Below are 9107 nucleotides of genomic sequence, written 5' to 3'. Positions count from 1 at the left end.
TGGCGAAGGCAACAAGGGAGACATTGTCCTATGTTCCCCTATAGGCAGCTCTAGAAAATACTTCATGAAATCTGCCCAAGTCTTCAGATTGTTTCATCCTTTATCTGCTAAGGAAAAATCATCTGTGAGCACTCAAGTCGGTGCATCGTGCATCAACATCCAGCAGCAGAGTAACCCCCAAGGGCAGAGCTCCACCTGCCTCACATGGCGGGCCAGCCACGAGTGAATGAAGAAAATTTCTGTAAAGCTTTAAAGGGCTTCAGCTTGTAGGCATTGCACTTTACATCTTAAAGCACTTCCCTGCAGTAACTGCCATCTCCATTTCTGCAGCATCTACCAGTCTTCCTTCTGTTGCATAAGCCATGTGGGAGGGAGAAATGATGCTCCCATTTTAAAAAAAGACCTAAAAAGGAGAGTTAAGTGGCTCATGCATTGTTTTGAGGGGAATTTTGAATTTTGAAATTTGGTCCCCTGAGACCCTGATCTGCATCACAATCCCTTTCCCTGTTACAAGGGTTTCTGCTACATAAGTCACAACGGAGATCATCCTGGGGTGGCAATGCAGCCACTTGTGCTTGGCCCAGAAAATGCTGCTGCCAGGTGGGGTGAGGTTTCCAAAGGCTTCCTAAACGATTGCCAACTGTCTGGTCACCCTGTAGATCAGCCTTTCCTCAGCCTTCATTGCATGAGCGTATTCACCTTGTATCCTTTTCCTCTCAAAAGCACTGCCCAATGCTGCTCTTTCCCTGATTTATTTTTTGTTATGTGAAACCCTCATTTCTGCATTCAGACCATTTCTTTTTTCACCAGCATTTTCTTTGGTTCTGTTGATAACACATTTACAACAAAACAGGGCTTGGTAACACATTGGTTTCTTAAACTCCACCCTGCCTCTTCTACAGACCACGCAGGTTCTGCCTTTTTTCATTAATGTTGGGTTTTTAACCTTGGTGAAGCTCAGGGATGCACATTACCAGTACCCTTTAATCTTCTCCCTCTTCCTTTGTGAGTAACCTTCAGAAGCAGGGCTGCAGATGGGGAGTCCCGGCCAGAGCACGTGGGCCTGGCTGCCTCAGTTATGTGCAGACACCGGCTCAGCCCCTGCTGCACACAGGTAGGGACGAAGCCCTCGGTCTGTGCCATTCCCTTCCCGCAGCTCTCCACCACGCACGGGGACAGGACAGGCTGTTGGCTTCTGTTACAGCCACAGAATAACCCACCAGCTCTTTTTCATTTTTAATTTAGACGCTAGGAATAGACCTGAACCAAACCTGTGCTTCCTGGTCCCATAAGGGTTGCTAGAAATTCTTTTGAGTTTAATAATTAAGTAAACAAAAAGTATTTAATCTCTCAGCAGAAAACCACTGAGCAGTGCACGTGCCTGACATGACCAACCAGCTGCTCATTACCTCATTCCTTCCAATCCCCACTCTGTTAGGGCTTGCTCGTTGTCACACCTCAGGTCTGTACCGCGATTTCTTCAGGGCAGGAGCTGTGTATGTTTGCCTGGTGCGGTATCTATGGGAATAATGTGAAATACCAGCGGTAGGAACAGCAAGCCTGAAAGGTAATTTGGAAACTGGGACTAATTCTGAAGCTTGGCTCTTCAGTTCAACTTGAGTAATCAGAAAATGGGGAGAAGAGAGAAACATCCCACTCCAATGTACGTCAAAGGAGGATTTGAAATCAGCGGTGTGACCAGAGCCATAATTACTACCAAGGAAATGGCCGGTGCCATGCTCACAAGCCCAGTTCCACTGGCACCCCGAGAGGTGTCTGCCTGGGATGCTGAAGGAGGATTGTTGTAAGAGAATAATGTTATCCAAATACTGGATATCAGGGTGAGGCTTTCCAAGGGCTGTCCAGAACTACTGAGGACTGAAAAACGGGGTCAAACGTAAAAGAGCTAGCTCCTAAAACACCATCCCCTCTGCCTGAAGTGAGCTAAAAGGAGAAAGAGAAATGGGAAACATCTGTGTCCTGGGAAAGTCCTCGTTTCCTCCCCAGGCAAAGCGCCTTTGTTGGCTGTTTTGTGGGTCTATTTCTCTTCTGCTGCTGATTTGTGCAGCCAAATGCTACCTTGGGATCCTCAGCAGCATCTCAGACCTCAGGGAAGAGGTGGATGTTACCAAACGGGATGGACCTTATGAAGAACAGCATCCCCAGCTCAGCTGCCATGTGCTCGTCTCCTGCTTGGGATAGTAAACAGGGCAAAAGCCAGACTCCCATGGAGAGGACCCAGGGTGCAGGGACGAAGCAGGGTTTGCTGCAGTGCTGTGTATGGCCACAGCAGCAAGGCCTTCGTCGGAAGGTTGCCAAAGGGAGCAATCATCTGTATCTGAACGGCTGGCTGCTGGAAGAGGGATGAGAGACATGTCTCTCCTTTTGGCGTCACGGATAATCCTATCTGTTTGGCTCTCTGCTCGTGTCTCCCTGGCGTGCCAGCAGTGGTGAAGGAGGCAGGTGAGCTGACGGCGTTTGTCTAGGGTGAGTGCCAGCGGGGAAGAGCGGGAGCGGAGCAGCTGAGAGTCATAAGGAAATTATGTGGCGCTGGGACAGACTTTCCCTCTGGGTCTTCCCCACGCTTAAAAACCTGGAATGCAGTCTCAGGGCTGATCAGAGAGCTCCTACCTTCCTCCGGCTCCATCTACGTGGATGAGACAGTGTCTACACGGCTGGGTTGGAGGCACTTTTATCATCCCAGTGCCTCTGTTGCCGTTTCCCCCCAGGATAACAAACATGTGGCTCAGTGCATGGCAAGACAACATTCGAGACTTGCGTTCAGGCCTGGAGCTCTGAATGGAAAGACTGAGCTCTGCACACCCCTGAGCGAGGCTCCTTGCAGCTTTCTGCCCAGAAGCTGTGTCTCCTGTGCCAGCTCTCAGCTCTGCCCGGCTTTCCCAGAAAGTTGTGCAAAACCAGCCCCACTTTCTGCTCCTAACCGCACGGAGCTCGAAACAAGGATTAGGACGTGTGGCTGAAATGGTGAGAGACTTGTTGGGTATTGTCACGGTCCCGCTTTGGAAGAGGCACACCACTGAAAACATCTGCTGTGGTGATGGGCCTGCAGAGGTCACCTAGCGTGATGCAAACAGCTTTTGTGGGGGGATGCCAAAGGAGAAACGAAAAGAGACTTTTTAAACATTTCAGCTTCTGCCTAGGACTGCTGCAACCCTCCTGTTATTTGCTGCATCGCTCTCCATCCTTCTGCGGGAGGGACGAGGAATGCAGCCCTGCTGTTTAATCGCTTGCCTTTACTGCTCACTCGTGGCTCGTACTTGCTCCTCAGCACGGCAAGTGGAATGCAGTAGCGCTGCTCTGCCGTACCACCGAGGAGCTGAGAACCAGGCCAATATCATCAAAATTCAAGGCATTCCTTTCCCCAACACACTTTACATGGAAAAGTACCCTTGACTCTCTCTCTCTAGCCCCAAATACCAGGCTTGAGGTCCTCTTTACCTGCCAATGATGCTGGGCAAGCTTACAGCCCAGATAAATCAGGGGCAGCTGGGGAGCGGGCGGCGGCCCTTCTTTCCCCACTTGAAAGGCAGCTTTTAAAAATTGGTTGGAATCCAGCCTTTAATTCTGCACCCACAGATTTGAACCCATAATCAGATGTGAGCGTGGATTTGCAGCTCCCATCTGCAGGAGCACTGAGGACATCACGGAGCACGTTGCCTGCCTAATCCAGAGGAACAGTTAGATAATTAAATGTCTAAATGCCTTTACTTTTATTTTTCCACCTCTAATTACAAACAGAGAATTAAAAGGCACTGGGTCCTCTGCACACAAGCCGGGTAAGCAGATTCCTCTAGCCTGTATCTCCGGGTCACTCGCTCTGTCTGTAAGTGCTCCCTGCAGCTTTCCCACTCTGTCCCAGGCTGCTTTCCTAAAAAGAGCCCTGTGACATGCTACTCCCTACAGAATTGTTTGTTTAATGATTAAAAACAAAACCCCAAACCCACACACTTCCTAAAATGAGACTTAGTTTAGAGGGGAGTTCTTTAAAAAGTATGTATTTTCCTTCTTTTTCCAACTCCAAGCTTCAGAAACATTTCAAGTGCAGCAGATGCCACATCCATGGCTTGGGGCTGTGCCTGCAGGCAGCCAGAGCCTCTGCATTGCTGCCAGGGGCTGCTCTGCTCAGCCCAGCCGAAACTTGGCCTTTTTGAAACTGCAGCAGAACTTGGAGGGGGGCATGGAAGGGTTTATGGCGCTGCCCTGCTTTTCTTCTTGTCTCTGCTGAACGCAACTGGTGAAAAATCCCTGCAGCCTCTGTTCTCTGACAGTGATGAGAAACTGCTCCTTTGGTTTGTATCCTCACCTGAAATACCACTCCCCACCTGAAAGAAAAAGTATTGAGAGCAAAATGAAAAGAAGAAACACACTTTTTCATTTCTTGCCCAAGTGTATGCAAGACGTATGAAGGGGAAGGTGTATTTTTTGCTGGGAGAGTAACCGAAGTAATCAATGAAATTTGAGTTTACTGCTGGGTGGGGTCACGTCTGACTAACTTCATTCATACCGTGAAGTCGAATGGAGCAAAATGGTTGGATTGACTTTGAAATGGGTAATTCTCATGAGTGTTGCATCAATTTTTAAGAGTCTGCACAGAAAGAACTGATGTTTCATCAGGGTTTAGGTGTCTGCTCACCTCCCCAGCAGGACCATGGTCTTGGTGAGCTGAGACTGATCTCCAGCTCGGATAGATGCTGCTGGCTGTGATCATGGTGCTCAGCTGCCCTGCACCCATGGTGCTGCAGACTGCTCTGGGGAAGGTGGCCGAGCACAGGGAGGCTACACTGAAGCCACTGGAGGGGAGCTGCATTTTGTTCTGAGGCGGTGGTCTCGGCGGTGGTCTCAGTCTGGATCACGATTAATGCTATGTGCAGGCTGCACACTTCACATTCGTAGAGTTGGGCATCAAATTTGTTTTATCTGTTTGCTGACTCATTTGAAACCAAGTCCAGCAAAGCCTTTTTCCTCCCCTGGAAAAGCTTTGTAAATCTCTTATCATGCTTTCTTTGTGGAAAGATTCTGATTTTCCTCTCCCTCCTGCCTTTCACTCTGGAACTTGTAGCACGTGTATTTTTGTCATGAGCAGACACTACTCTGTATGCCTTGAGATTCATGTTATTTTTTCCACCCTTCGTTTGCTTTGTTGCAATTTAGATTTGCTGCAAATGTGACTTTGCTTTGTTGCAACTTAGATTGTAAAATCAATCGGGCAGGAATATGTAATTTCACCTGTGTGTACAAAACACACCCACAGAGGTATGCAAATAACAATTCAGGAGGCGTATTGTGTATTTTCATGGGCTGTTGGTGTGTTTTCAGCAAAAGCTTTTTTTCTTTTTTTTTTCTTTTTTTTTTCTTCTTTTTTTTTTCTTTTTTTTTTTTTTTCTTTTTCTTTTTTTTTTTTCTTTTTTGCAGATGGGCAAACAGTATGGGAATCAGGTGGAATTTGTAGCTCCATTCCCGGAGACTGATTAATTTGTGCTTTTTGTCACATTCAGACCACATGGAGCACCAAGGCTCAGACAATGCCGGGTACCACGTAGGTGGTGGCTGGGTGGAAGGCCACTCACTCCCCCCTGGGACCTGGGCATTCATAATGATAACCCCAATGTCGAACACTTTCCTAGGAACCATCAAGAGCTGGGGGCAACCACCGTGAGGCAAAGTCACAGTAGGACCCTGCTCCCTTGCAGCCCACCGCAGTTCCCACAGAGGGATGTTTGTCCCAGCCTCTTGGCCAACTTCCCGGCAGGGATAATTGGATTTCTTTTTCTGCTAGCATCTCCAGTGCAGGATTTACTCCACGTTTGCTGGCTTTCAATACCAAGCAGCGTGGCTGAGCGCCTTTACCTGTCCCAGTGGTGTGCGAGGCGCTGGCTGGAACAGTGGGGGCAGAGATATTTTGTGAGGCTGTGCAGGCTCCTTCCAGATGAAAGACCCTGTCCTAGCAATATCGGGTTTTATTATTTATTTAAGGGATGTTTTCATGACACTGCAATTTCTAACCCAGCATGGCAAGGCCGTAAAATAATAGCGGGTCTGTTTGGAAGAATGTGTTTTATTTGGCACGTTTGGGGAATGGCAGTACAAAGGCAGAAAATAAAGTTGCGATGTTTATGGCAGCCGGGCTCTCTGTCCGTTGGTAACCACTCACCACAAATAACTGCTCTGCTGGTGCCCACACATGATATTTTAAGATGTGAGCTCTTAAAAAGAGGCTGTTAAACATCAGCAATATTTAGTGCCGTGCAGCCTCCTGGCCACCACATAATGACGGCAGTGTTTTTTATGAAAATGAAACTCATCGCGTTCTGGTCTTTGCTGTAAGACCTCACATCAATCACTCAACCCCAAGCCGTGCCTCACACCTTTTCGATTCCCCCAGCCTTGCTCTTCCCGTCACGTTAGGCCTCATGTCTCTTTTTTGCCTCCTTCCTTGCTGCCTGCACTTTGAGGAAATAGGCTCTCCCCAAGGCTGCTTGCTGAACAATTCTCACACTGATCTGGCAAGGGAGGGAAACCTGATCCAGTCTGCACAACAGCCACAAAAGCAGAGTTGACTTCTTCTTACGATAAACCAAACTGGGCACAGGTAGTGACAAGACCAAGTAACATGTAACATAAGTAGAAGAATTTCTGCCCCCCACAAAATCAACTGTGGGACTCATTGCCACAGGATGTTGAGAAGGACAGGAATAGAAACGATTTAAAAAAGGAACTAAGTAAATGAATGAAGGCTGGATTCATCACTTGTTGGTAAACTCGGTGACTCAGACGAACCACGCTGCTGAGAAAGCCACCAGAAAGCTGGTCGGAGCTGTGAGGGCAGCCGGCCTCGCTGTCGGTCCCGCAGGAAGCGGGTGGCTCAGAGCACCCATCCAATTCTGCCACTCATTAGGAGTAAAACAATTGCAAACTGTCATCGCTCAACACTACGAACAGTCTGAATGCAGTTAATTTAAGGTAAGGCTTTGTCTTATGGATGGAGTGACCCAGTTCTTTCACTTTTTCATCTCTTGGTTCCCTCCTTTTCTGCCTAGTGTTGTATTTCTCCTGCTCTGCTGGGAGAAGTTTTGTTTGCTTGCACTTCAGGGATATGACTATGTAAGGTTGTCTCATGCAACTAAAAATAAAAGCACAGTAGCTTTATTCATCCAAGCTTTATTCATCCAAGCTCTATTAATCCACTCTTACTTTCTTCTGCTCCTTGATATCTGCACAAACAATGACTCTCCGTGCTCCTTCGCCTCCTCCTCTGACCAGAGGACAGTAAGTGCCACACAGAGGCTTTCTATCAAGCTGGCAAATTGGTCTGCCCTTTGCTAAGAGCTTGGTCCTGGCTTGGTCCCTTGTCACAGAAGCTGCTGGTGAAACCCTGGTTCACAAAGGAGTGAGGCCAGTGCTGAGTGCTTGACAGCTCTTTCCATGAGGCTCTTGCGCTTTGAAAACCTCCCACCCACTAGTTGTTTTGAATTAGGGTTTTGGCCGGGGATCACTGCGTTACACAACGTGGCATGAGAACATATATTGCAAACAGAACACAGAGCCGGGGCTGTCGGTCGCTTATACGGCGCCGTGGCGTCACTGCGTGATCCTGCAGGCTGCAGTCAGCTGAGGCCGTGCTCTTTCGTCTCTGGGCCTACAACACTGTGAGGGAACGGGAAGCAGAGAGAAGCCCCTGCTGCAGCAAGCACATTTATCCGGCCCGTTCTCCTTCGAGAAGCTTGTTCACAAAGAGACACTGACGGGCTGTTTGTTTCAGGGCCCTGCTGAGGAGGGCAGCGTCTCCGCCACGCTGAGTGCTGCCAGTCACCAGACGGCCTGGTGCTGCGCGGCGCAAGGGGGGCGGCAGTAAACAGCCACGGGGACAATGGGGGCTCTGAGGAGGAGGGATGGGTTTGTACCAGGGCTTGCAAGGGTACCTGAAAAAACAACAGGGCGATTCAACGGCAAAAAGGATGAATGAGGGGAGATGAGCAAAGCTGGGCTTGTGCAGGCTGGCACATGACAACATTATTGGCCCTGTCAGTTGATGCTGGGTGAAGAATGTGAACAGAAAGGGCTTTTAGTCAGCTAAGCTAGCGTAGGATGCTGGTGAGGTTATTTTCTGGTATTTTCTGCCTCTTTCCCCATCCCCTGAGTCACTCCTCATCTCGTTTCATCTGGTTGTGTTCCCGGTTATCAGGCAGCAACGCGACCACAGGATTCCTGGCATAGCAGAGCCAGCAGGATCGATACAGCCAGAAATCCCCTGGGTGGCTTCGAGCAGCTTGGGCAGCCTTTGAACACACCAAAAAGTGGGTGGCTGGCCCGGGGCACTCACAGTGGAGGAAAGGTAATGACAACATCTGAGAAAAAACGCTCCGATGGGGTTCTGTACTCCGAGAAATCGGATCACTGCCTAGGAGCGAGGGTATGCACAGAGAAACCCAGCATCGGGCAGCTGGGCTTGAAGAGGTTGGTTTGTACTCTCGGTGACATTCTTTGTAAAACAGAAATCTTAATGTAAACAGTGGCAGATAAAGGGTTTTTTAAATGGCCCATTGCCATGAAGAAAAAGAGCTAGGCAAGCAAACAAGCAAACGCAGCTGAGAGGATGAATGTCCCATAACTCACGGCGCATTTATTTACTTACTTTGGCATGGGACACAGGTGTGAGCTCGTTCTTTGTTTCTTTCTGCAGGCTTGAAGAAAGCCTGACTGCTCCTTGCTATGCAGGTAAAATTACTTGAGTATTGAAGAATATTCTTTAAAGCTGTGCCTTGCCACCTTTTTAATGAAAAGACACATGCCTTGTGGAAAAAGTAGTCCAAGGACCCACTAAAGTTAAATAAATAAAATCTGCAAACCGTTTCATGCAAGGCTCCAACAATGGTTTTCATTTATTCTCCTCACCTCTCCCTGAAATAAACTGAACTTTGAATGTTCGTGGATTACTCTCTCCAGTTTTGCTTCCTGGCATGGATCTTTGCACATTTTCACCTCTCAGGTGTTACAGCTCTCCACGGGCCTCTGACCAGAGCCTGCAGGTTTGTTGCACACTCTCTGCTTGGTTGTATTAGTCATTTATATTTCACATCTTTCAAGGA

At 48.4% G+C, this 9107-nt stretch overlaps 1 long non-coding RNA gene across 1 annotated transcript; it reads left to right on the top strand.

Moving 5' to 3' along the window:
• Positions 1 to 1415: 1415 nt before the first annotated feature.
• On the top strand, positions 1416 to 8336 carry LOC311439724. The gene is made up of 3 exons (XR_014694961.1): positions 1416 to 3797; positions 5434 to 6981; positions 8204 to 8336. It is a non-coding gene; the product is annotated as an uncharacterized lncRNA (long non-coding RNA).
• The last annotated feature ends 771 nt before the right edge of the window (positions 8337 to 9107 follow it).

Source organism: Aythya ferina, assembly GCF_964211825.1.
Source record: "Aythya ferina genome assembly, chromosome: 7".
In the NCBI taxonomy this organism is placed as follows: domain Eukaryota; kingdom Metazoa; phylum Chordata; class Aves; order Anseriformes; family Anatidae; genus Aythya; species Aythya ferina.
The sequence above is the reverse complement of the archived record's forward strand: the minus strand, read 5'-3'. Positions and strand labels throughout refer to the sequence as shown.